Raw genomic sequence first — 25,404 nt, 5'->3', positions numbered from 1 at the left:
TAGGTTTGCTGTTTTCCCAAGATGGTGCATTTCCAGTGACACATTTTGCCTATAATTGCAGCAACCGTTCGCATTCCCATTCCCAATAACAAAAAACAAGAACACTGGCCGTCTTGCATAATTATGTGGGAATGTTTGGGTGTGGAAGTACCCAAGACGTCTTTTGCGATGCGATGCTAGCTAACCTGAATCGTGCCACCGATTCAAGTAGTGTATTGCGGTTATATCTATCGCTTTTAAATTCACTGTTACAGCATGAGCATTTTCGCAGCTGTATCACAAAGCATAGTTTCACACAATGATCACTAGAGAGGAATCTAGAAGGAGTGTCAACGCATAACTCTGCGAAGGAGCTTACGCTTCGATAGAATGGATAGGTATAAGTGGATCCGAATTACGTGGGAATAAAACATAGCGAACACTGTGGATATGGCGGTTTTGACCAGAATAACAGTTATTCCGTGGTTTTTTGTCTCCAAATTACATTGTGTAGGAGAAAGTTAGTTGCAAAAACTGGCGCTACACTATAAAAAGCAGGCTCCTTTACACACAAAATTTAGTGCCCTTCCACTCTGTGGAGAGGGATGACCTGCAAGGCAGGACGCAGTCCACGGAGTTCTCGAAACAAAACACGTTGATCGTAATGTGCGATGGAGCATATTTTCTAGACAATTAGCAGAATGAATCCCTGACGGATCCAAGCTTTGTTCTTGCCGATAAACATGGAACTGCCAGTGTCGCTCCCGTGTCGTGTACGTCTCCCTGTATGTGTGAGGCTGGGTTCAGATTTTTGAAACAACGGTCGTGATAACTTTAAAGAATGACGTCATGTCACGTCTCAACTAACCTAACTGCGTGACATGGCATTTTACGTCCATTAATTACGACACGGGTTTTGCGTCGGTGATCTTAACATGGCCTAACACACAAACCCAATCCGTTCTACCACTCAGGACTCCGGACAGGTCCCATTGGGCCGTGTAACGTCCGCGTTTAAATATCGCACCAGTACAATGGGCATGCCATCCATTAGTACGGGCATGAAACCTATAGCTGTGCTTGCATACCCCCCTTCCTCCATCCCACTATTCTCCACTACAAACCTGCGGACGCATAAACCAGCAACCGATCATTTTCGCGTGCTTAGAAATGACAGACGCCGTCAAAAATATCTCTTGAAAGCCCTCTGAAGAAGTGATATTGACTCACGCCGGCGTTCGAAGCAGGCAATTCGATGTTCATCCGGAGGGATTCGCCGCTACTCCACGAGCTGAGCTTGATGCGGTAACGGCGGTGCCAGCAGCTTTCCGTGGTATTTCCACCCATTCCCAATTGTGTTCGGGGCAACGCTTCGATTCTTGCTCTTCCTCCAAACGAATGGCAGGCATCCGTGCCATACCGATTTAATACCTGGAAGCCCTTGAGCTCTATTCTCGCGTACAAGCATGTCGCTGTCCATTTTCTTTCCTTGTCATATTCCTCTTACTGTATGTGTAAGATGTCTGTGTAACACATCAACCAACACCCAAACAACCCGATTGAGGAGGTCAGCCGACTAACCGCATTGAGCCATATAATTTTGACATCTAAATACCAGCACAACCAGCATTTTCCGGTAGCGCAATAAAGCCTAGCCGTGCGTACACCCCCCCCCCTTTTTTTATACCCGCAAACCGTCACGCATAAACTGGCAACCGGTGATGGCGGAAACTTAGGCGTGAAAGACACCGTCGAAAATGCTACTCGGAAGACCTTCCATACTGAAAAAGAAATATGTGCTCGAACCGGCGTTCCAACTGGGGAAGTTTCTCTTCTACAGGGAGGGATTCCCAGCTACTTGGAGAAATGAATTTGAGTGGAACCGGTGACGGCCGGTTTCGGTCGTTTTAGGGGGCAGCCCTTTGGCAGCCGTTACCTGGGCTTCGCGGGAGCGGCGTCTGTTTATGTCCGCGTAACCGAGTAAGCAAACGCAAAAGCGACGAAAAAAAGAAACTGGAGAGGAGCGTCTAGTGAAGGGTGAAGTTGACTAAGACACGTGCGACTACGGCGTCATCTCTCTCACTGCCTTTCCCTCACACGTTTCATGTGTCGCCACCAAGGAGCGTCCTCCCACTGACACTTTCGCCAAACGCTGTTCCATTCTCCGCTAATCCAAACCGCGTAACATTTATGCGGGAGGTTCAAATACGATATGCAACAACATGCTTGCTGCTCCCTTGAGAGGCGCTAATCTGAACCACGTGACATTTGCGCGTGAGGTGCAAACACGATTTGCAAAAAGGTGGCCGGCGGTGGTGGTGCACTGCGGGGTAGCAGCAGAGGAGCTCACGCCGCCGTACGTTCGCTGATAACGATAAAACTTCCTGAGACGCAGCGGATATGCGCCGTAACCGAGAAGACTGCAGCTGCGCTGCACACAAATTTTATATTAGGGAGTGTAGCAATAGTCAGTGCATTTTTTACGCCACCCGTGCTTCTATTCATTTTTCGCAATCATCTGATAACCGCACTACCGCCGTTAGCTGCCGACTGCGCAACTTGCACGAAGGGGCATCGGTGGAGGCGAGGGGGGAAATAGTTGTGAAAGAGGTGTCAGCGGTGATGAGGAGGAGCCAACGGAGCGGCGCTGAGTAAATCGATGACACCGGAACGAAAACTGTGGGGGTTCGACATATACTGCTTTGCAATAAAAATGAGGGAAGACGGACAATCACGTCTTAAATGGACGTACGGCGAAATGGGCAGCCTGCAGCTAAGGTGCCCATTGCAGGAAGTTTCAGGCGAGGACACCACAAGAGGGGGGGCGGAGGCCGCGTTGGCGGCAGCGGGGCGCTGCCGCTGGCTATGAGGCTACGTGCCTGCCTGCCAGGAGTCTGCGACGAGGATGCATTATTTGGAGACGAGGTGGTCGCTGAGGGGAGTGGCACACAGGGAGGTACCGCGGTGGTTCGGTAAGGTCATGTTCTATAGCGGTGCTCTTAAAAGCACCATGCACACAAAATACAAGTTTGTTTTTTTTCTCAAAGATTTCGTGCTTTTATGCGGCCCCCAGCGCCTCTCAAGAAGCAGACGATGCTTTACTCGCTGAGAAATGAATAAATTTGAGTTAAAATTTTGATTCTACCAACAAACAGTGTGTTTTCATGACGTCTACAATGACATTACAAGAACAGGTCTTGAAGATAAACCTTGAGTGCTGCGGAGGTTTGTTTGCCATTCCTCAGCCTAGATGGCGCCACGATATCGCGCCGGGCCATTTTCGCCCTTTGCTTTGTTTTTGACTGTATTTCTACCTGTCTCTTTTTTTTTCAGGTACAAAATACAGTCGAACCCAGATAATACGAATTTCAGGGGACCGCGAGAAGCGTCGTATGACCGGGAAGTCGTACGACCGAGGTGCGGCTAAATGCTCGCCCAGTGGACCATCTCGCCCGACAGGTGGGCTAAGAACTCATTTAAATTACGATATTTCGCGCGTTCTCGTGTGATTTGCGACCCTTGAGCTGAAACCACAACTTTAAAAATTCACGCCCCTCCAAGAAGTGAATCATGACGAGTGGGCGAAGCACTGGGGATCGTGCTTACCGTAAATCACCCGTGGCATTGCCCACTCGCGCAATTAAATGAGTGACAACGCGTGTGTACAGTATCTATAATTCCAATGCGATCCAATCCGATACAAATCGATTTATTTCAATCCAATTCATTTCAATGCAATCCGAATCGAATCTAATCCGATGCTCCTCGCGCATGCGCAATATTGTGTACACGGACACCACGCCCCGGACAGAGCGAGGTCAGAAGGCACTTGGCCCCCTAAAAATCAACGCCTATGCTGTGCCCCCCCCCCTCCCCTCTCCATGGCGTCCTGCTACCCCTCTATCCAAGCGCTGCCTGCTACGCGACACACGTGCCGTACCGCGCTATTTATAGCCCGCCAGCTCTGCGCCTTGCCTACGTGAGATAAGGCCGACGTGGTCGAACAACTTGAGAGGGGGTACGGCGAGTGTGAACTTGCCCAGGCCACACGAAACGAATGAGGCGGACTTGAAAAAATAACGACATTGCCACAAATAGTGGAGACACCCTATGAACGGTCCCGTGCCTTCTCTATTGAGCAAAGTGCTCAACACGTAGCTATTTTTGTTGTTTTTTTCTTTATTGTACATAGCTATTTTCGTTTTGACGAGACCCGGCAACGTGAAATAGATAAGATGATTCATACTTCGTGAGTAAAACTTGTTGCAACGGAAGCTATAGCGCAGTATTGCTACAGTGACTTGCGGCAGCAGCCAGCGAGGGACCCAAAGTGGGGGTGCCAACGTGTACGTGTTTCCACCCTAGCGGCGGATGCGCGTGAATTCAGGCATTCTTGCAAAGAAAGGAGGTGGAGTGACAATCGGATATTAAAGACACTGATAAGCAGAGAGCAGAGATAAGGGGTAAGAAAGCGGTAAGAAAGAAAGGGGTAAGAAAGAACTCCTACTTATTGCGGTTGACCCACCCCGACCAGACGGGATTTCGTCCAACCACAGATTTCAATGGGGGTCACGCTGGGTATCGGAATTGAGCGGAACGCGAAAAACGGTGAGCTAAAAGTCGTTATTGACAGAGTATAGCGCTAGCTGCCGTGCGATCGCTGATTACGCGATAACTTCCTCAGACTTAGGAGCTGTATGTCGTCGCCGAGAACATGGCTGTTTGGGCTTCGCTCAACTTCCCATTAGGGAGAATCGTAATCGTCAGTCAATTTTTCTTGTTTATGAAACAGCAGGTTTATGAGCCCAGAATAAAATCATATTGAATCACATGAGTGACCTCAAGAAATTAATAATTTTTTTAACTTGCAGCCATGGGGCGTAATCTTCTAACAGTCAACACACACAAGCAGCCTGACGTTCCCTTCTAAGCCTTTAAATCGCTTCATTTAAAGTTGTAATCGTTGAACTCCCTTGAAAAACATTTTACAGTGGATTGTGCAGTAGTGGAACCCAGCGAAACTTCCTATAAAAGCTTCCACTCTTTCCTTCGCGTCTTTGCTCGTCGCCGCAGGTACGCCCTCCGCTTCTGCATTGCTTTTGTGGCTTTTTAGATGCGACGCATCTCTTTAACTCGCCTTGTCCCTCCAGCGTCTTCCGGCGTCCGTAGTCCGCATCCCTCCCCCATTCTCCACGCCGCGCCAGCTACGCTCTAATGCCGCTCTACCGCAGCGCCATCTGCGTGTTAGCGCTCGCTCCCGTCGCCGTGCCAGCTGTGCGTCAGCGCGCGTTAGCGCTCGGGTAAACATCTAACACATGCGCATGCGCTGCTCTCTCTCATCCCCATCACAGTTAACGCGCGGTGCATATAAACGCGGAAACTGCGCCGCTCCGCTCAGTCGTTCCGCCGCTCCGATGACATCCGATGACCACCGATGATTTGAATGGAGACTAACAGGCCTGCTATCGCGATGGTCGGCGCAACCGCACGTAATATAATGGAAACAACAAACTGACACGCTAAATGGAAACAACATAACCGAAACGCAACGGAAACCCCACGATGCGTCGCATCTACCCATGGTTCCCCTCGCGGGAAGATGGTGTAAATTTTTTAACAGCGGATCTGTTTAGGCTTGAGTTTGGTCCGGCGGCGGTAGCGAAAAAAATAGTAACAAAAAAACGGAGCGTCCCGTGAATGGTGCACAATCGCAAAATGGGTGTTTTAACAGTGCAGCGGGCATTCGCGGCTGCTAGAGTGTAAGCACAAGAGCCATATGCCTATGCGCATCCTTTGCTATACCATTTTAAAGGTGATAGTGTTTTTCAGGCTACTAAAACGCAAAAACAAATTAGCGCAGCTTGCACAGGTGGTGCAAGGCTGGAGAAAAGTTCCGCTGAGGGTCGATCTAGCTTCTTCCCTCTTGAATACGATGTCATGAATGGGAACCGACCAGAACGGCCTTGTAAAATCCGGGTAATCTTTGCCTCACCCTTTAACACTTTGCCTCGGGTAGTGAAGACATCGCGAAACCTAAAAAAACTTAGCGAAGCCCTGCAAAATCTGCGAAAACTTAGCAAAATCGGAAGAAGCTACGTTGACCCTCAGCTCCACGGTTTCTCCACCCTTTTTCCACTGGTGCAAGCTGAACCATTGTGAACCGCGGAGCTCTTGCTGCTGGCCGTAAGGTGTACGGCGTTATAAAAAAGCTAGGGTCATAGTTTCGCCCAGCGTTTACCGCGCACGTGTGGACGACTTTTACGAGGAGCGCCCGGCGTCGTCCAGGTTTTCGCGTTGCGTTCGCAAAAACTAATACAAAGAAAACAGTTCACGTGCGTGCGCACCTCAATAGGGGAGCACAAGGCAGCTCGCGTTACAGACGCCCAGTTCGAGAATCTTGTTGCCACAGCTTGTGGCGCGCGCTGACGCGATCTACTTTGGGAGACATGTTAAAACCTGCGGACAAAGTGGTCAGAGCCCGCCAGTCATGCATGAGAAAGGCGACAATATAGATGGATTTGGCGATGACCATAGTAAAACGCGACGGCGGAACATGTAAATCGACAATTTCGAACCTAATGCAATACGCGGCGGTGTGTCCTTCAGTTCCCACGTGGAAAGAAATCCTACAACAGCAAGAACTGGTAAAGAGAGCCTGGACGGCGACTCGCAGCCTGGGTATCCCGAAATAAGAATGCCAATCTGCCGGCGAGTGCTCTGCCATCAACCCTTACGCTCAATAAATGTTTATTCTCTTGCTCTCTCTCCAGCTTAGCTTTGGTTCAATCCTGGCGCGACTTATATAGTGCAAGCATCTCGAACTTTTTAAAATGCCTACCGAATGCGTTCATTGCTGCAACTTAGGAAATGCCGGCCAATAGCCGCTGCACCGCTGTAATGACGTACTTCCAGCGCTCGAAGATGGGAAGACAAAAACAATCTATTGAGCAAGTTTTTAAGAGTTACCTGATGGGCGTAGTGGAGTAATTTGCGGCTGAAGTGCTTTGCGACGCTCTAATATAAGTATTAGATATGTTGGTTGACTGTGCTCTGGAAGCATTTCAGATTTGTAAAAAAATTTGAAAAAAGGGTTGCAGGGTTTCTATGATTCACCCAAATGAGAACACGTGCCCAAAGAAACCTACAATACGAACTTTTCATACCGACGTTACAAGGAAATCAAAACACCGCACGATAAAAACTAACACAAAGAAACACTCTTCATCATTTTCTCCGAACCCGTTTGAACACATTTCAACCGCTTCGAACTAGTTCGAACCGGAAAGGAATGGTGCTCAGGAAGCGAACCCGGAACTGAACCCCAAAGGCTTGAACCCGAACCAAAACCATTCGGGTTCTACACCCTGGTTAGAAGTAAGGGAGTTGAGAGCGATGAAGAGTATCTGTTGCAGCAGAACGCCGCGCAGCGTTCTCCAGAACGTTCCAAATTTTCGTGAGGAATCCACCATTTGGCCTTCAATTTATAAGTCGTTAATCAGTGCTAACTCACATTATACCTGACATTCCTCACTATGCGATTATCACTAAATATTTCTAGCAGTAATATAACGGTAATATAATGGTACTTTACAAATATTTTTCTGCTGACTGTCACCTAAGAGAGGGAGCCAATTTGCTGCGTTTGCACCAACTATAAATTTTGTATATTAAAACTGACACTTCGGAACTTTGTATGGGGCTGATGGCTGGGTCTCTCGAACAATCAATCCTGGGAGCCGTATATAAGATTCTTGTATGTTGAATGACAAGAGTAGTGTAGGCATTTTTTTTATAAAACTAGCCTACAAATTTTCACATGATGACTTTTTACAAAATGTTCTATGGTAACTAACCACACCAATCGTTCGCGTGAAAGAAGCTAAATCACTAAGCACAAAATATTTCACCACTATTGCAACTCATGATGTTAGTGAAATGCAAAAAGCATCTTACGTGCAACAAGAAGCGACAGGTGCCTTATACCACTATAAAAGTCAAAACAAGGTTGCTGCGCAAGACCGTTTTACCTCCTGCAGTTCATTTCTTTGGGTGGTAGTGGCTTGTGTGGCCCCATCTCGCCTCTACGGCGGTGGCAGACGGACGAGCGGAACTGACAGAATTCCTTGTGTGTCGCAATGGGATACCCGTTTTTTACAGCGAGATTAGATGTACTAAACAAATAGATAAAAGTACCAAAAGGCTGCTATTGCACTAACAATTGGTATTGATGTTTGATAGAATTTTTTAAAGTGAAAAGCGCATTGATTACCGGGCCAGTTGAACATACTCTTTGAATATATTAAACTTTGGGGTCATAATTTTGTCGTCGATTTGGATGATTCGCAACCCGCATTTGGATAAGTGTGCCTCCTTCAAAGAGTCTTGTGTAATTACCAATAGACAAAAATAAGGTTGCATTCATGTAAACGAAAACTTTCAAAAAAAGTGACGCGGCTGCCGCTGGACGCACCGGAGAAATTTTCGCCGATTTCGAATGGCGGCATTTTGCCGCTGACTTTCGCTATGCTTTAGTGTGTTACATAATTCCTACAAACACCTCAGATGAAAGCAGTTACATTCCCCCCTCCTAAGTGGTTTCACCCGAGCTGTAAGCAGCCGATTTTCCCCACACGCTCGTTTTCTTTGAGGGGGCCCTGAAGAAAAGAAATCCGAAGCCCGAAACCATTTTAGGCCAAGAGGCGGGTCAGACAGTTTCACACAAGGCTTCTTTCCAGAGTAGAACCGGGGTAGCAGTTTAGCGGCAGAAGACAAATGGCAGCATCTTCCCGTCGATTTAACCCTACAGCTAGAGCCCCAGTGGAGATTTACAGTGCGCTATTATTCCCCTTCTGGTTGGGTGCCATGCACCAAGGATAAAGCAAGATTGGGGTATCGATCGAGGGCGCCTCTTTTTTTGTCCCTGGAGTTAAACGGCATACAGAAAACGATTGGCTGCCCTAAGTGACCGCTAGTCGGCAGGCAGGAGAGGAAAGGACGAGTGAGCTCCAGACAGCATGAGGACTTCTGCACAATACGAGGCATTCTTCTGTTTGTTCTTTTGCTCTAAAATGTTTTGCCCTCTTTAATTTTGAATAATCCTGGTTATGTTACTGGTGAACAGTATGAATTCTGGGTACCATAGATGCATATTGAGTTAGTTTTCGAGGCAGAAAAGACAAAGCGATTGTCATGAACATCTAGGAGTCCCAGAGAACAGTCGGTTGTTTGTTGGTGTGCGGCGAGGGTAGAAGCCCCAAACAAGTGCAGTATAAGAGGTGATTTTAATGTGGTGCAGTAGGTTGTAATATTGGTTGTTGTGACCAAAGATTATAAGTTTTTGAAAGAGAGAGTACAAATCACGTAAAACCGTTTTTAGAACTCGTCGTAGCTTATCTGACCCCAGACGTCAGTTCTAACATGTTTGTTCATTTCGACTTTCAACAGCTAACGTCCTCACACGGGAGTAAGTCTCGGAAGTATGTTTTTCCTTTGTAAACATTTTGGGAGCAATTTAAACCTTTTCAAACTCTAATAGAACTACGAATACTTTCACTGCGTGTGCTCGTGGCACCTTTTACAAAAAGCGGTGTTAGGGATTATAAAATTGGCTATGCGCACGCCCCCTTAGCAACAGTACCGCCAGCGTTAGAGAGTTGTAATTTCCTATGCGCTGAAAAAGGAAGCGCTCTAATCCGGGGTTTTCTAATGCTTCTGCAGAGGGCAGAAGCCGCCTAAGGTGAGAACAGACGGCCAAGGGCAGCTAAATGAACTCAACAGTCTGCAAATGTAGCACAGCGCATCTCAGGTGTCTTGAGCTCCTTCAGCGGCCAAACAAAAACTTTGCAAAGATGGCTGTACGCTACACAATGGTCATTACAATTTCTCCACTTTATTGTTCGCATATTACTACGAACGCAAATGTACAACACAAAGCCAAAGTGTGGTTAGAACAGAATTGTCAGGTTCACGACAGTCAAGAGTAGTTTAGATTTTGCACTGCGCGTAAGTTTTTCGAAAACGTGCTCTGCAATCACAAACACCCACCGTTCCCGCACACGTAATGTACACAGGGTCCCCTGTACCCGGCCAGGCCAGCTAAGGAATGTGCGACGGGTCATCTCCCAGAGAAACTAAATGGGTCGTTAGAAAACGCACCCCTAATGGTCGCTGGCGGAGCACGCCGGGTTTACATTGGGCGTGCACCTCTTGGGTGACATTATTTGCGGAACGCGGTAAACGTGCAGATGCATTGGCGCAGTGAGCCTCACTGCACCGTTCTATTGATTGTTGGGGTGCTTCAGACGATGTTTAGAGTTTGGTATATATTTTGTGTTTTTCACAGACGGCTTCCTTCGACACTATTACAAGGCTATGGGATTGTTGAGGTAGTCTCGGTATGGTGCTTCTTAGTAATAAAAAAAACAATAAAACTCCTGTTTTACACAGGATGGCTAATTCTGGACATGCAAAATCATTGGAACACATGCCCACTTGGAACACTACCGCAGCCACACAAAGCAAATATTGGGCAGAAGATTTACGCGTGGCTCAATAGTAGGCCAAAGGATAAGTCTGTCATTGCACTAATTCGTCAGCGGTGTTTGAGGGTGGGGGGTTGCTTTCACATAGGAAGTAAGTGCTAACAGCCAAAGCTTACGCCTGCGCTAAGATTTGCTATGCGGATAGGAATAACGCTATTAGGGTACATCTAAACTAAATAGCGCATGAATGCAAGCGGAAAATAGGAAGAGGCTACCGCCACACCCTCTCGTTTTTCCACCAAGGCGTAGCGTGGCACATTGTCGCAAAATATATGGATTAGTGCCTGATCCATGATATACCACTGCTCGTTATTTGGAAACATGCCTGCATGACATTACGTGGCTTCAGCACCTGTTATTCTCGGCTCGCTTCTAGCGAATGGGAGGCATAAGCTTTGCTCGAAATGAACCAGCGAGCATAGGATAATAATTTCTCACTTCCTCTTTCATCAGTCATAAACATCCGAGTATATTATCGGCGCACACGTGATTCCCATAGATATAGTTTTATCTGTCAGTCATTAAAGCACGAAGTGCCAAGTTATCCCTCATAAGAAAACCGGCCAAAAAGGAAGTGTGTTGTATTCCCTTGAGGTACAAAAAAGTGTTGTATTTGCAGCACTAAAACCTTTTTTTGTGCTATCACAAAGCGCTATAAATAAATGCCCTTTAATGCTAGCCGCTCCGTGTTAGCAGAACCGTAGGCCAAGCAAGACGCATTTGGGCAGGAAAAGAATTCTTCGATAATGTGCGTACGTAAGGTCAAATGTTTGACAGTGCAAGGAATATATGAGTTCGCAATAAAATAATAACTTTATTGAAATAAATAGACAATATTGTTTATATTGTTATAAGTTTATTATTTTTCTTTCATATTGTGTATAATATTTTTGACTGTTTCTCTCTGCTGTTCGTAAACTCATATTGATTGTTCTCAGCATCAATGATTACATCTGCGGATCATATCTTTTCACTTTCTTCTTTCAGCGCTCTCTTAGACATCCAAGCTAGCCGGTTGATTTGAAAAGACGTTCAGGGACTGGAGGTGAAGTTTGAAAACATTTGTTATTTTAGGCGTTTCATAAAGTATGAGCTGGGCAATTTTTAGGAAGCGTTTGAAGAAGACTATTTGTTTTTCACCACTCTTAAATAGTAGTGAAGCATGGGTCAAATCAATATTCATTCCGCAAGCTGTGGTTCACCAGTCTGTGCTAAGCATCGGCCCAGTTACAGGCATACCAAAATACAGACCGCTCAGATTGTGGTGCTTTACCAAAACACGGGCAATTACTTCTCGCTGCTTCTATCGTCCTCCCCCGTATCTATCAAAAGTACAATCTCAACCTACGCATGAGGACAGATTCTGTATATATTATTAACCCACCGTAACCACATCTGATCAAAAGGGCCCATCTCCCCGCGAGGGGGACTCGAGTAAATGCGTCGCATAGGGGGTGGGTGTATTGCGTTAACGTTTAGTGTTTGGGGCGTTGGTGGTAGTGAATGCGTTGTATCAGCAGCTTCTTGACGTAGTTTGAATGAGTCAAGGATATAAGGCACGTGCGTAGCCTTTCATTCCGGGTCGGTTTTGTGGCGCTGTGGGAAGAGCACCATGTACCTCGCGTTCCGCCCACAGGTAGTGAATGCGTTGTATCAGCAGCTTCTTGACGTAGTTTGAATGAGTCAAGGATATAAGGCGCGTTCGTAGCCTTCCATTCTGTGTCGGCTTTGTGGCGCAGTGGGTAGAGCACCATGTACCTTGCGTTCGGCCCGCAGGGGCGTGGGATCGAAACCAGGCGCCGGTAAGTATTATGTTTTTATATAGTGTAGGGGGAGGGGTGCGGACCTGTTGGTGAGAGCGCGGAGGGTAGCGTGATGCGGGAGAGGAGGAGTGGCGGAGAGGGCGCACCTGGAACAGCTGGTGTGGACGCCGAGGCACGCCAACGTCGACAACGGCGTGTGACATCGTGAGTTAAAGAAATTCTCTGCATTTAAAAAGTCCGGTGCAGGCAAATGCGTTTGACGGGAAGAGGCGGGAGACGCAGAAGCTGCGGCAGGATCACGGAATAAAAATAATATAGAGGTGACTATTCAACCCCTGGTTGAAATCTAGGGCAGAGCAGCGATGAAGGAGACGGTTGGCACTGAACACGTGCTGACAGCTTGCCTCATATTAAGGCACGCAGCCCCCGGCGTCTTGTCAGTTCGATGTCTATGCTCAAAATGGTCTTAAGTTTAACTGCTTCTAAACAAATGCCACCACCCGGCGCTGCGAAAAGCACGACTGCTGCCCACATGTAATAAGCCTTAAAAAAACAAGTTTCGTCATACCAGCTCTGCGTTCTCGTGACTGCCAATACATTGGTTGTGATTAACGAAGGCGCCCTCTGATTACGGTGGTGATTTTTTTCTTTTTGTTCTTTTTTATTCTTTCTGCTACTTTGATAGAGAATCTTGGCCACCAACCTTCGTTACGCCTGTACGTTGGTTTGGTGTTGCGCAGTTTTACAATGGCTAGGACTACGTCAAACTTGTTCCTGAATCTGCGGAACTGCTAGAATATAACGCCATGCGTTATGTCACGCTAACACTTACACGCGTTCGCAATACACGTCCGCCACCTCGTGGGACTTCTGCGTACGAATAAGGCTTTAGTGGCTTTGCATGGTGGAGCCACTCTTGCTCGCCTAACAAACGTGAGACTTTCAAGAAAATAGCACCGCTGCTCGCGCTAATGCTACTCCTTTGCTAGCATGTCACGTAGCCAGTAGTACGCATCTTGCACACGTTGTCAAACGGAAGGACACAAAGCCACTAGTTGAACCGTAAATAAAAACAGTTGCTGAGCTCTTGTTTCATGGCCGACGCGTGCTTGTCTCACACTCTTAGAGGCCTACTTCCGTTCTAGCCAAGACCCAGACTACTTATTCAAGGAAATTACTGTGTTTTTTACTGTAATTTGTTTCATTACATGTCTTGAGAAGCACGGTTTCACCTGGTCCATAACTGGCACATTTCTTGTGTAGAGTCTATCAATTGTTTTTTACGTCATTCGCGGTTTTTTGAAGGGCCATGGGTCAACAATTTTTAGGACGGTTTCTTCGAACCATCGACGCTGGATTTTCAGCCTGCTGCGGTTCACTGTTTTTTTCGCATGAAAGAAATTTTGATTTTAATGAATAGGTCTCAAGCAAAATATTTTACTCGAAAGCGCGTCCATCTACCCCGCATACATTCTGACATTTCTTTGAAAATTTGTGATGCCGCGCATTTTAATATAGTATTCATAATTACAAAAATTCAAGAGTAGGGATGCCGGACACCCGTAATCACATTTTTTGCAAGTGCTGTTTATGGGTTCACGCTTTCAGTTGCCTGAACAATTAGCTAAATAATTTTACTTTACCTGCTTCCTGCGGCGACCTTCATATAACGTTGCCGACGTGAAGGTATCGTTCCAAACCAGCCTGTCTTATAAACTTGTGTGTCTAAGTAAGATATGCGTGATGTTTGTACGTTTTAACAGTGGAGTTATTGCGCGTCGAGCGCACCGTTGGTTGAAGGTCAGGCGTCACGCATGAGTAGAAACCAGGTTACCGGCCTTGTTCACGGCTTCATAAAAACTCGTTCCCGGACTTTCTTATAGAGGGAAGAGTGGGCTCGCAAGGATGGGATTTTTGCCCTCTCTAGGGGAGCGAGCCTGCCGATGATGTCATTTAGCTGCCGATTCGATTGCGGGAACCATTTGCGCGAACCGGTGACAGCGCTGCCGTCTCCGTCGAGTACCCGTGAGTTCGAGCCGATACAAAAGAACCACAGCCCTACTGTTTCACCCGATCTCAAAGGGCGTTTAACAGGGTTTAGTTTCTTGTTAGAATAAATAGTTGTCTAAGAAGATTTTTCCTTTTCCTGTTTTTCTGTTGATACTGCATAACGTCCGAGTACGAGTCGGCATGCATCACTGTACCTTTGTGTCATTTTTGTAAAACGTATTCCGCGGAGCGTGCATTTCTGCACACCGCTTCCGTAATTTGCGCCTTACGTTAGGTAGATGCGTTATAAATTGGACGAACGATGACGTTTTTCCAGAAAAAACAAAAAAAGTTAAAAGCAGTCCTCAGTGTTATGAGAGTTAGCAGGCGTAGTGCTGCACTCCGCGAGAGAAAACATGAGGCAAAAAGGTTGACGCCTCTTGATATTGTGGCTTGAGGATCTCAATCCTGGCCCTAAATTGCGCTTCCTGGTAGGTACGTGGTCTCTGGTTCCAGGAGCTTTTCTTCCTTATCTGTATGGACATAAGCGCCTGTCTTCTGAAGTGGAGGGGTGCGGCGGCGTAGACGGAATATCAGTGGTGTCACCTCTAGGCAAGTGATGTAGGCCCAGACTGTGCAGTGCTGCCGTAAGAACTGCCGAAGGCTGCCAACCTCCATGAGCATGACAGTTGTCTCACTATTGTTGCCTCCTCCTTGCATATGGCATTTGTGCACCGGGGAACATGTACAACAGAAACAGCACACAGAAGTGTATACAGAAAGGCGATCTTTTCCGGGCAGAAGGGGTTTAATTTCTACGAGTGTAAAAGCATTTTGGTATCAAAGGAGCAATTCGTGGACTGATAAACATAAGGTAACACCAGCTACAATGCAGGAGGTTCGCCGGTGGATTCCAACCTTGGTGCATCCTCTATTACAAATACAGTATACCACGTTACAGCGTACGCCCTGAATCGAACCAAAAAATGAAGGAAGTTCACACTAATACAGTATCGCACTTTACAGCGTACGCCCTGAATTAAACTAAAAAATGAAAGAAGCTCACACTACCGCGTAATACATGAAGGGAACGAAGCTGTACGCAACCTTTTAGACCATTACGACTGTTTAAGCCTCCAATAGAAGCCGATGTGCTTCTTCTTCGCTACCGCAACGACCTGCAACGACCTTTACATTCACATTTGTGTTGTTGAATTCGCCGCTGGGCATGCTGTAGTCATGATCATAATCTCATACAAATAACTGTGTCATGATAGTGATCATCGCCGCTACGGGCAGCCATGACCCCGTCCGGCCTTGCGCCTTTCTTCCGCTACATTTTGGTGCCTTTAGACAAGAGAAGATGACTGCATGAGACAACACCCCAACGTCCCGTTAAGCTTGGGGTACGGAGAATTATTCAATGGTGACTGTGATTTTGAACGCCCTTGACGGCCATCGACAACCTAGCCCCGCCCTCAGCCGGAGGTCGCCATGGCCGGCCCTGCCCATTCACATAGGGCCTACTAGAAGCTTCAACGGGACGCAGACACAGAACGTCGTGTTCAGGGTAACGCCCTTGGGATCCACTGTACGTCTCCCGAGTGCCTAGCAGGTAACACCCTGGACGCTTTGCGTTCTTTGAGAAACACTTTGAGAAACCCTTTGAGAAACTTTGAGAAACCCTGTTAAACGCACTTTGAGAAGAACACGAGCTTCTTTGCGCTGCCGGTGCGATGCTACTAAAGGCAGCTACCGAGCTTCGTCAAGCTCCCTCACCGTCTGCGTTCGCCTTGGTGGAAGCAATCTAGGAACGAGAACGTAAGGACACCGACCGTAAGCTGAAGGAGACAAACATCAGACCCTGAAAGGAGGCGAGTTTGAGCATGATTATTACCCTGTCTCCTTCTCCAACTACGGCCATGTGGCCTCGCCATCTTAATAAATGTTATTCAATTCAGTGCAACTCAATTACCACGTCATGCAATACCAGGAAAGGGTATGCGGGGCTCATTCGGTTCTCAACCTTGAACGATGTGTGTGCAACCAGCATGACATTTTATGACGACGGCATTTCATCCTAGACGACTCCTCGCAATTCAGCTGGCGGACGTCGATTACGGGAGTTGTACTGCCCCAGTCTATCTCGACTTCTCACAACCACGTGATCTGTCCTGACATCGCCAACCGGAGGGGGAAAACGAACCCTTCCCGCCTCCCCACATTCAGCTGTAAAAGAAGACAGAAGAACGGTTGAGGCCAATGTCCCCGCTAATGTCTGCGCCTTTTCTTCTTAAAGTCGTCCTTGCGGCCCAGGTTTTAAGATCCAAGGGCAAACGAACACATTCGTTATGGGAGCCTGCTACGAGGGAGTGCCGAGCGTTTCAATGGAAGACGGCCGTAAAGAACATGAGCCTATGCCTGCCGGACACAAGTGCGGCTCGGCGGCTGCAGGCCAAGCAGACGACAAAAACCCTATAAAATGTCAAAGACGTGAAATAAAAGACAGCGCCGCCACCGTGTGAGTTATAGTGCATCTTTGGTTCAAGTATACCGACAATTGAATGCTTAGCAAAAGTTATGGAAAGCCGACCTTGTCTAGCGACGGTGTACTGCGGCAGGGTGCCCCCAGGAGCAAACCTGAGTCGTTACGATTCACTGATGTTGGAAACGATGAGCAATCCTTGTACGGCACTTCTGCTCCACGCAAGGAGACAGCGAAGCCTCGTCGATAACCACCAGAACTGTCACTTGACGGCGAGAAAAAAAAAACGGGCGCCGTAGAAGCTGAAACAACTTAAAACTGGATCAGAGGTCGGATCAAGACTGTTCCAAGAACCTGGCTTTACTCGCTTCACACGATATTGACAATTGACTGACAACACCTTTTTACAAATCATTGCTAGGCTGCAAGACATCACACCTTTTAGGAGACTGAGTGAAACGCTTGGCTGACGTTAGTTGCGCCTTCTCGATGCCTCGCACTACTGAAAGCTGCGCGACGAAGCAAGCACCGCTGGAAGCAGAAAAGGTGATAGTATTCGAGCTCGGCTAACCAAGGATCGACTTTACCGAAAGAAAAGCCAGAAACAGGGATTGCGGACATATTGTTCATCGTCGGAACGATTTTCTCGCGGGTGAGAGTGAGAGCAGCAATCAGGTCTTTAGAGCCGGCAAAGAAACTAAGTACCTTTGGTGCAACCCCACTCGGATGTGCTACGCGCGCCTCCGCACCAAAAACAGCAGCACTCGTTTCTTCGCACTACGGTTTATCGCACCCGGAAATATCGTCATCTAATGTGTACAGGACTCGCTTCTTCAAGGCTGAGCTGTGACTCAGCGTAATGTAGCCTGAAACTCACGGGAGCAGCGTATCAGTGTGTTGCGTGAAAGGACTACACAGGAGCGGGATCGAGACGCGGCGCCAGCGGAAGTCCTCTAACCGCGAGAAAGTTGGGTAGTTCGGAATGAAAACGCCAGTGATGCCCGCAGTTCAAACGCCAGCGATGGTGTTCATAGATTGGTTTTAAAACTACTGAATATCCGATATAAAATTGCTGCTTAGTCGGACATACCTTACGTTGGATGGGAACTGCTGCCCTTTTGCAGAGCCAAGAATAAGAATGACAAGATCGGGATTTTGGGCAGTTTGTCACTTACGACTCACAACAACATGTAGATTTTTACGCAGATGTCCCGCGACATATAGATTTTTACGCAAGTATCCCACAACTGTATTCTATGCCCCACCACCGACTTTTGTAGCACAAAAACCAGAAACAAAAATGCCCGCAGTCGATCAACCTACGAGCTTGACATCGTGACCGCAGCCAAACATATGTTAAGAACTTGAACACACAGTGCCAATATATAACAGCCTCTACATTCAAGCACATCATTTAAAACATTCTTCCGTATCGCATCATACAGTTTTATGACTTGTTTCGAAATAAATCTGACAGTAGTATTTTGCTGCGGCGCACAACTTGCGGGCGTTTAAGCAAATAAATCACTGTCAATAACGGTGCTTTGACCATTGGCCGTGGTGGTGTATGTGTCCCGTGGTTCCATTAGCAAAACACAAAGTTACTCGAATGGTACTTTTGAAAGGTGGCACAAGAAAGCAAAGGGACAAGCAGATAATAACTTGCCCTTCATAACACCACAAGTGGAACTATACTGAAGAAAGACACAAAGCATGTCTACTAAACGTGTATGCGTAGATTTGGAACACTACCTAATAATTACAAACAGAACCCTACCTATTATTTGAAGCCGTGCAAAACTTTATAAGGAGTGAGAAGGGTTGAATTAAGTAGTTACAGAATGGACAGACCCAGCCTTGCGAGGTGTGCCATCAGCTGCTAAGCCCCAGTGGCAATGCTTAAAACTATTCGCGGCCAATGAATAAACGTTGTAGAGGGTTATGTCCTCCAAGAAACTCAGGGCTTGCATAAGAGCCCAGCCTAGCGATCCAGTATCCTATTGGGAACAGTATGCCGTCCAAAGATAAATGAGGGGCGGCGATCCTTCGGAATTTGTTAAAATAAAGGTCAGCACTCCATAAAAAAACGTGCGACATCACCCAATACGCCCCACGTTACACAAAGGGGCAATAGAGTTTTTCTGTTCACTCGATTTTTATATTGGGCTTGCAACAGTGAAAGCGAAATGTTTTAGAATTTTGCCTCTGCCCAATAAATTTACACTGTCAAACACATTAGCTGGTGAAATCATAATTCCAAGCCAGTGACTTCTAACTGACCTCAGAAACATTCCATGCTCTAAACGCTTATCATAGCATGCGTAACCTACGACCAATTTGCAGGAGGAGGAGCGTTCTCACGGTTACTATGAAGCGCTGGGACTCTCCCTACGATTGCCAGAACAAGGAGCCTATTCTGATTGTTATGGCTTTTAACACGTTACCCTGCTCAAGGTCTTTTGTTATTACTGCCGTTTTTTCATTTTGAACTTATGAGCCTACACCTCTAAATTACCATATTTAGGCAAACCCCATTTGTGCACACCAGAACTCTGCCGGAAACATGACATAAAACTAATTCCCCTTCGTCTTGGGGACTTCATAGTTGCCAATCTCTTTCTTTTTGTTAAATAATCCGTCCACCCGCTTTGTGTAATGAGCTATTTCGTTCTCCCGATAGCGAATTATAGCGCACCGGCTTGCATTAACTAAAATTATTTTGTCTAGCGGTATTCGCCGACAGACTTTTCCTAACGGCAGTAGAGTAATTTGCTTTGGTGAGGTTTGTTCTTCGTTCTTATTTGGTTCAAATAATTCTGAAGATGATTTGTTTTCTTAAACGAACGATATTTTACACTTTCTTTGCACTTTTGAACTTTTTCCCCGTTTCTGGAGTACTGTACCAGAAAACAAACCTAACCTTTGGTCATTAGTTACTGCTGGTTAAATGCTTGAATTCTTGCCGTGGAACAACAGGCCATAAAAAGCGATCACGCCCGTGGAATTTCAAGCAACTTACTTTTACTATGAACGCATGGAGCTGGCGACGCTTCTCCGCTTTCGCTAATTAAATTCGGAAGCGCACGTATGGAGATTAGATTTGAATAGGAATTGATTTTCAGGAACTCTTTTCGCGGCGGAATAAAAGATCCGGAAAATCCTTTCTGCTGTACGTGCCCCAGCACATTTTTTTGGATGTTAAAAAAATACCATATCTCTAAGCACAGCACGTACTCCCTCCAGGTTTAACACTGCAGTTTTCGAAGCTGGGGCGGGAAGAGGAACAACTCAGTAAAAGATAGAATGAAGACTACGGAAACACGTCTGCCACTTTCCGCTTCCTAACGTATCTTGTTCGGTTCCGGCGTTGTACGTTGGCGTATGAGAAGCGGAGCGTACAAAGTGCGCAACGGTGAGTTGTCGAATATTTAAATATTTCACATTTTAAGGAAGTGCACGTTAAAGATCCACTCAAAGTCATAAGAGGAGCGAGTAGGGAAACTTCTTTCTCTTTCTCTAACAAAACGTTTTACTAGATCGTTTCTTGATCAATCGAGGGCGCTATTTCAATCTCCCGAACGAGTCGGAATTGAAGTGGGATCGCGTAGTAAAGTCTTGTTGCAATTTGTTTTTCTCCGAGCTTTTTAGGGCCTAGCTGTACTGAAGAGCCCATGCGATCGTTAAACACATTTACTCTCTTCAGTTCACTAGCGAAGGGAGCGGTTGCAACGGCACAACACTTGTGATGGCGTGTAAAAGCTGAGCTGATTACAATAACAAGAAAACTGTCCGTATTGTCTCTTCTACCTGTTATGGAGCAGCTTTGTCATCTCAATGTAAATAAGAGAGCAGTTGTTCAGGTTTGAGGCAAATAAAGGACAGCAATAACAGCACAAGGACACAGTGGAAGAAAAACGTTCCGCAGCCATAGGCATGATAGATCGATTCCACCCTACCCCCTTTAGACCGGAGGGCTTAGGCTTTGTTGGTAATTTTTGAGCAGACTGTCCGGAGATAAAGTGAATGCTTGTCAATGAAGCAGGTTAGCTAATACAAAAATTAGTGAGAGAAAAAAGTAAACAGAACTTTGTTTCACAAATATTGTGACACGGAGGGAAAATAGAGTGCCTTTATTACACACGTACAAAAGCAAATAGGAAACTGGAAAAGAACGGGGAATTTCTATTCGGAATTTCTGTTTCGGAATTTCTATTGATATTCTGACAAACTGGCAACCACAGTGATCCGTTGGTATTTCAATCTGCCGTTTTTGCTATCTTGAGGGATGGAAGGTGTGTGTGATTGAAGGTAACATGACTTTTGCAGTACTTGCCAGATTTCAACATCTAACGCTATATTCTTTTATTCAATCTCCCTTGTTTACAGCTCCCGATTCAAGCAAACCAACTATATCTTGGTGTATATAGACAGTGCCCTACAGCCAGTTTGAGTAGCAAAGTAGGCGTAAACGACAAATAGATCAACTTTTCAGTAAAAAATCGTTCGCAATAGAAAGAACAAATTTTTTTCTAAACCTTCGTAATTCTGAAACTAGAGGCAGATCAATGTTTTGAAAAACAAAACCTATCCTCGCTCATGTCAGGCACGAAATAAACGTAAAAAAGGCTGTACTAAACACTCACGGTCTATTCCCAACCACATGGCCGAAATACCGTGAAAACATGGGCTGTCTTATTCAGAGCCTGCCAGGGGGAGGCTGTATGAACTGCTCCTTGTCTTGTACTAATAAAACAATTATCAGACTTCAGTGTTATTCATATTGTAGGCGATTTTCGTCGCGTTTCCGGAGCAAAGCAGAAAGTGACAACAGCATATCATTAATAAGCAATACCACTTCAAGGATGTTGGTCGAAAACAATGTCAACTGCCGTAAGAAGCTCACAGCCAGTTCGGAGCCCTGAAATTGTATTGGATATTAAAACATAAACCCCGGAAACACCACATACACATTCAGAGGGATCAGCCAACGCTGATGACAGCAGCCGTGAGAGGTTCATAGATGATTCCCGAACTACAACTGGCAATAACGTTACTATCCCCCAACATCAATGTTTACAAAACTCCAATGAAACGTGACGTGCACACATTCTAAAATCGAGTGAGAAAGCTTGCGTGCCCTTTAACACTTTCGCAATAAGATGTTCGAAAATATTATTCATATATTGCCTGCGGCACAATACCTGTCTTGGAAATATCCAGCTGTTTTTTCTTTCTATATAGCGAAATTGATCCTTTCGATTTTTTTCTGTAGAAGTTCTGATCTGTTCTTACTTTTAATTTTGTACGAAATAAAAAGGTTGTGTTTATTACACCAGTAACCAACCTTTCTCCCAAGCGTACGTGATGTGTATTTCCCAACATTCAATGTTATATTTTTACAGCGGAGCTGTTGTAGCTGGCCGTAATGTGTAGCGCATACCCCTTTAAAACAGCAAAAAATTCTGAGTGCGCATGAGAACGTTACTTGAAGCGACCGCCGAGCGTCCCCGGCTAACGCAGTGCTTAAAAAAAAAACTGGCGAAAACCTCTATGAACGCCTCGCGTTGCCTTAAAACCAACAACGCCAGAGATGGCACTACACCTGCCCCACGGAACCTCTACCCGGCTCCTTGAACGACGCACATACGTCGTGCCACGGGCTCAGCCCCTGCGCCCCAGCTGTCGTCAAGCGGTACAGAGCATGCAGTGTTTGGCATGAGGTACACGGCGATATCAATGCATATGACGATGAAGAACTGGCGAACCGGTGACAAAACCGTGAACAACGGGGAATCACGGCGACAGTGCAAATCGGCGACGGAACATGTAAACAAACGATTTCGAACTTGTACAAATGAGTGGTGATGTGTCCTTTAGTGCTCACGCTGAGACGGATCCTGCAGCATCGCTATGGTTCAAGTATTGCGCGACCTAGTGCAAGGTTTGCCAGTTTTTTTCCTAAGCTCTGATTTTGGCCTTCCTCCAGAGGTGCGCACCAATGACAATAAATAATATAATGTGTGTCGTTGCCGGTGTTTTAAATATGTCAGAAATTTAAAGGATTGTTAAAGAATGGACAATATGTACAATTGTAATCTGCTTTGACAGCGGAATGATATAGCGTTATTGGACCCCGTTCTCATCATTCACTACGGCGTATGCTACGTTTGCGCTGACGCTGTCATGCACTAGGAGTGTGCGAGAGCAGCAAAAACATCCCCCTTCTGCTTGCTGGCAATCTACCCGCAGGCCATCCGGTCAGGCTCGCAGTTGGGCAGAACCTCACGAATCGGGGTCTTCACGACAATGTTTTTTTCACGGTCAATGCAACCGAACACTGGGTTTTGTGCGACATGATTTCCTTAACGCCAGGCGTTAAAACGACCGCAGTTTTTTAGACCGCAGCCGGTACACTGTATGCGTATATGCCCGAAGAAATCAGGTACGCGATGATGCAAGACATAGCGATTTCTAATAACACTAAAATGGGCGAATAAAAAAGGGGCGTAAACGAAGGAACAACCACAAAACTCTTTGCAAACCTAATGTTCCCGGCTGCGCTGAAGTTTGGTAGACGGGTCCTTTTATGAACATCAATAAAAAGAACTCCATTGCACAGGGAAACACTCCAGTGTCAACACACTTTATTGCAGGCCTTACTTATTTTAAATTATGCATACTACTTATATAAATACACAAACACACACACACACACACACGCACAAATATATATATATATATATATATATATATATATATATATATATATATATATATAAGAGAAAAAAACTTCCAACAAGGTAAAACCACGATTGTGGCCTACGTTTCAGCAAAGAGAACTTGCTTTCCTCAGGGCAATCTCTCGCCTGGCAGGCACGGTTTATATAGGGGTAGGACACCAGGTGAAAGGAGAGGGAAGGATGGAAGGGAAATTGAGCAAGCTGATTGGTTTGGGAGTGTGTCGGGGGAGAGATTGAGGGGCCAAGAAGGTTGTCTAGTTTAAGCCGAGAAGTAGGTCGCACGGAAGTCAGCTGGTGGTTGATATTCGTGGAATTTTTCGAGAGAAAGGATGAGAGGGTGTTTATTGACCCCCCGCGGGGTATAGGGAAAGGATCTCAGAACCGCCGGAAGAGGGACCAGGCGGTGAGGGTGGGGTCCTTATCAGAAACTATCTGCAAGCCTCAGGTCAAAAGAAAAGATAGAGACGGGGGAAACTAACTAGGTCAAGGAAAAAAGAAAGCGTCTAGCTTAATACTCGCCCTCATCCCTCCAACCTTTGCTTTTGCAATTGAATTTTATTTATTTAATTTCTCTTTTTTTTTACTCCGCGTGGTCTTGTTCCCCGTAGGTCACTTTAACTTTATCTTTTCGTTTTTGAATTTCAGGACAGGCCTGTTCCAGGAATGTTGCCGTGGGTGACACGTGCCATTTCAGTTGCCGGGTCATTGCTTTTTTTTGTGTGTGTGGGTTTATGTGGTTTCCCTCCCTGTTTTTTTTTCTCCTTTTTTTTCTTTTTCCTTGACCTAGTTAGTTTCCCTCCGTCTCTATCTTTTCTTTTGACCTGAGGCTTGCAGATAGTTTCTGATAAGGACCCCACCCTCACCGCCTGGTCTGCTTCCGGCGGTTCTGAGATCCTTTCCCTATACCCCGCGGCGGGTCAATAAGCACCCTCTCATCCTTTCTGTCCAAAAATTCCACGAATATCAATCAGCTGACTTCCGTGTGACCTAGTTCGCGGCTTAAACTAGACAACCTTCTTGGCCCCTCAATTCTCCCCCGACACACTCGGAAACCAATCAGCTTGCTCAATTTCCCTTCCATCTTTCCCTCTCCTTTCGCCTGGGGCCCTACCCCTATATAAACCGTCCCTGCCAGGCGAGACATTGCCCTGACGAAAGCATGTTCTCTTTGCTGAAACGTAGGCCACAAGCGTGCTTTTACCTTGTTCGAAGTTTTTATTCTCTTGTGTTCTCTACCATCTTCAAAGTTCTACCACTCCCTATATATATATATATATATATATATATATATATATATATATATATATATATATATATATATTTGGCCGTCAGGAAAACCTCCGAAAGCAAAGGGGAGGATGTGCTAGGTCATTGAAACAGATAAAGAATTTGGAAAGACAGAAAGAGCGTGGAGAAAAAAGCGTTCTAGTCCGAGTGGCGCTGGCTACCACCCTGAAGCGCAGGAAACAAAAGTACCTGAATATAAATACCCCAGAAAGTGGAGGGAAAAATAGCCCAGCCGGCAGCGTAGTCGTCATCGCACCAGACCGGTATTCTGGAGGTCGTGGGTTCGGATCCCACCCGGCAGGCGTTTTTTCTCCACTTTCATTCTATGTTTCCAAATTCTTTATCTGTTTCAATGACACCCGGCCCTTTGCTTTCCGAGGTTTTCTTGACTGCCAACGCTTATTTCTGTGATATTTCAACGAGCCCCTCATTTCCTTCTCTGATTCGCTACATGCATAGCTAGGGCCTCTGATCTGGCACTCATGGTGCCATAGGGAGCTTAGGAGTGTTCAACGCTGGTCGACCACTCTCGACATGTCGTAGATACTCTAGTCACCGACTGTGGGTAAAAAGAAGGTACGCTTCACCCCGAGTAGTCCAAATGGCGCTGGCTAACACCC

This window comes from Haemaphysalis longicornis, unplaced genomic scaffold (assembly GCF_048455015.1).
Source record: "Haemaphysalis longicornis isolate Haplotype H1 unplaced genomic scaffold, Haemaphysalis longicornis Haplotype H1 scaffold_4, whole genome shotgun sequence".
Lineage (NCBI taxonomy): Eukaryota > Metazoa > Arthropoda > Arachnida > Ixodida > Ixodidae > Haemaphysalis > Haemaphysalis longicornis.
This window is presented reverse-complemented; position numbering follows the sequence as displayed.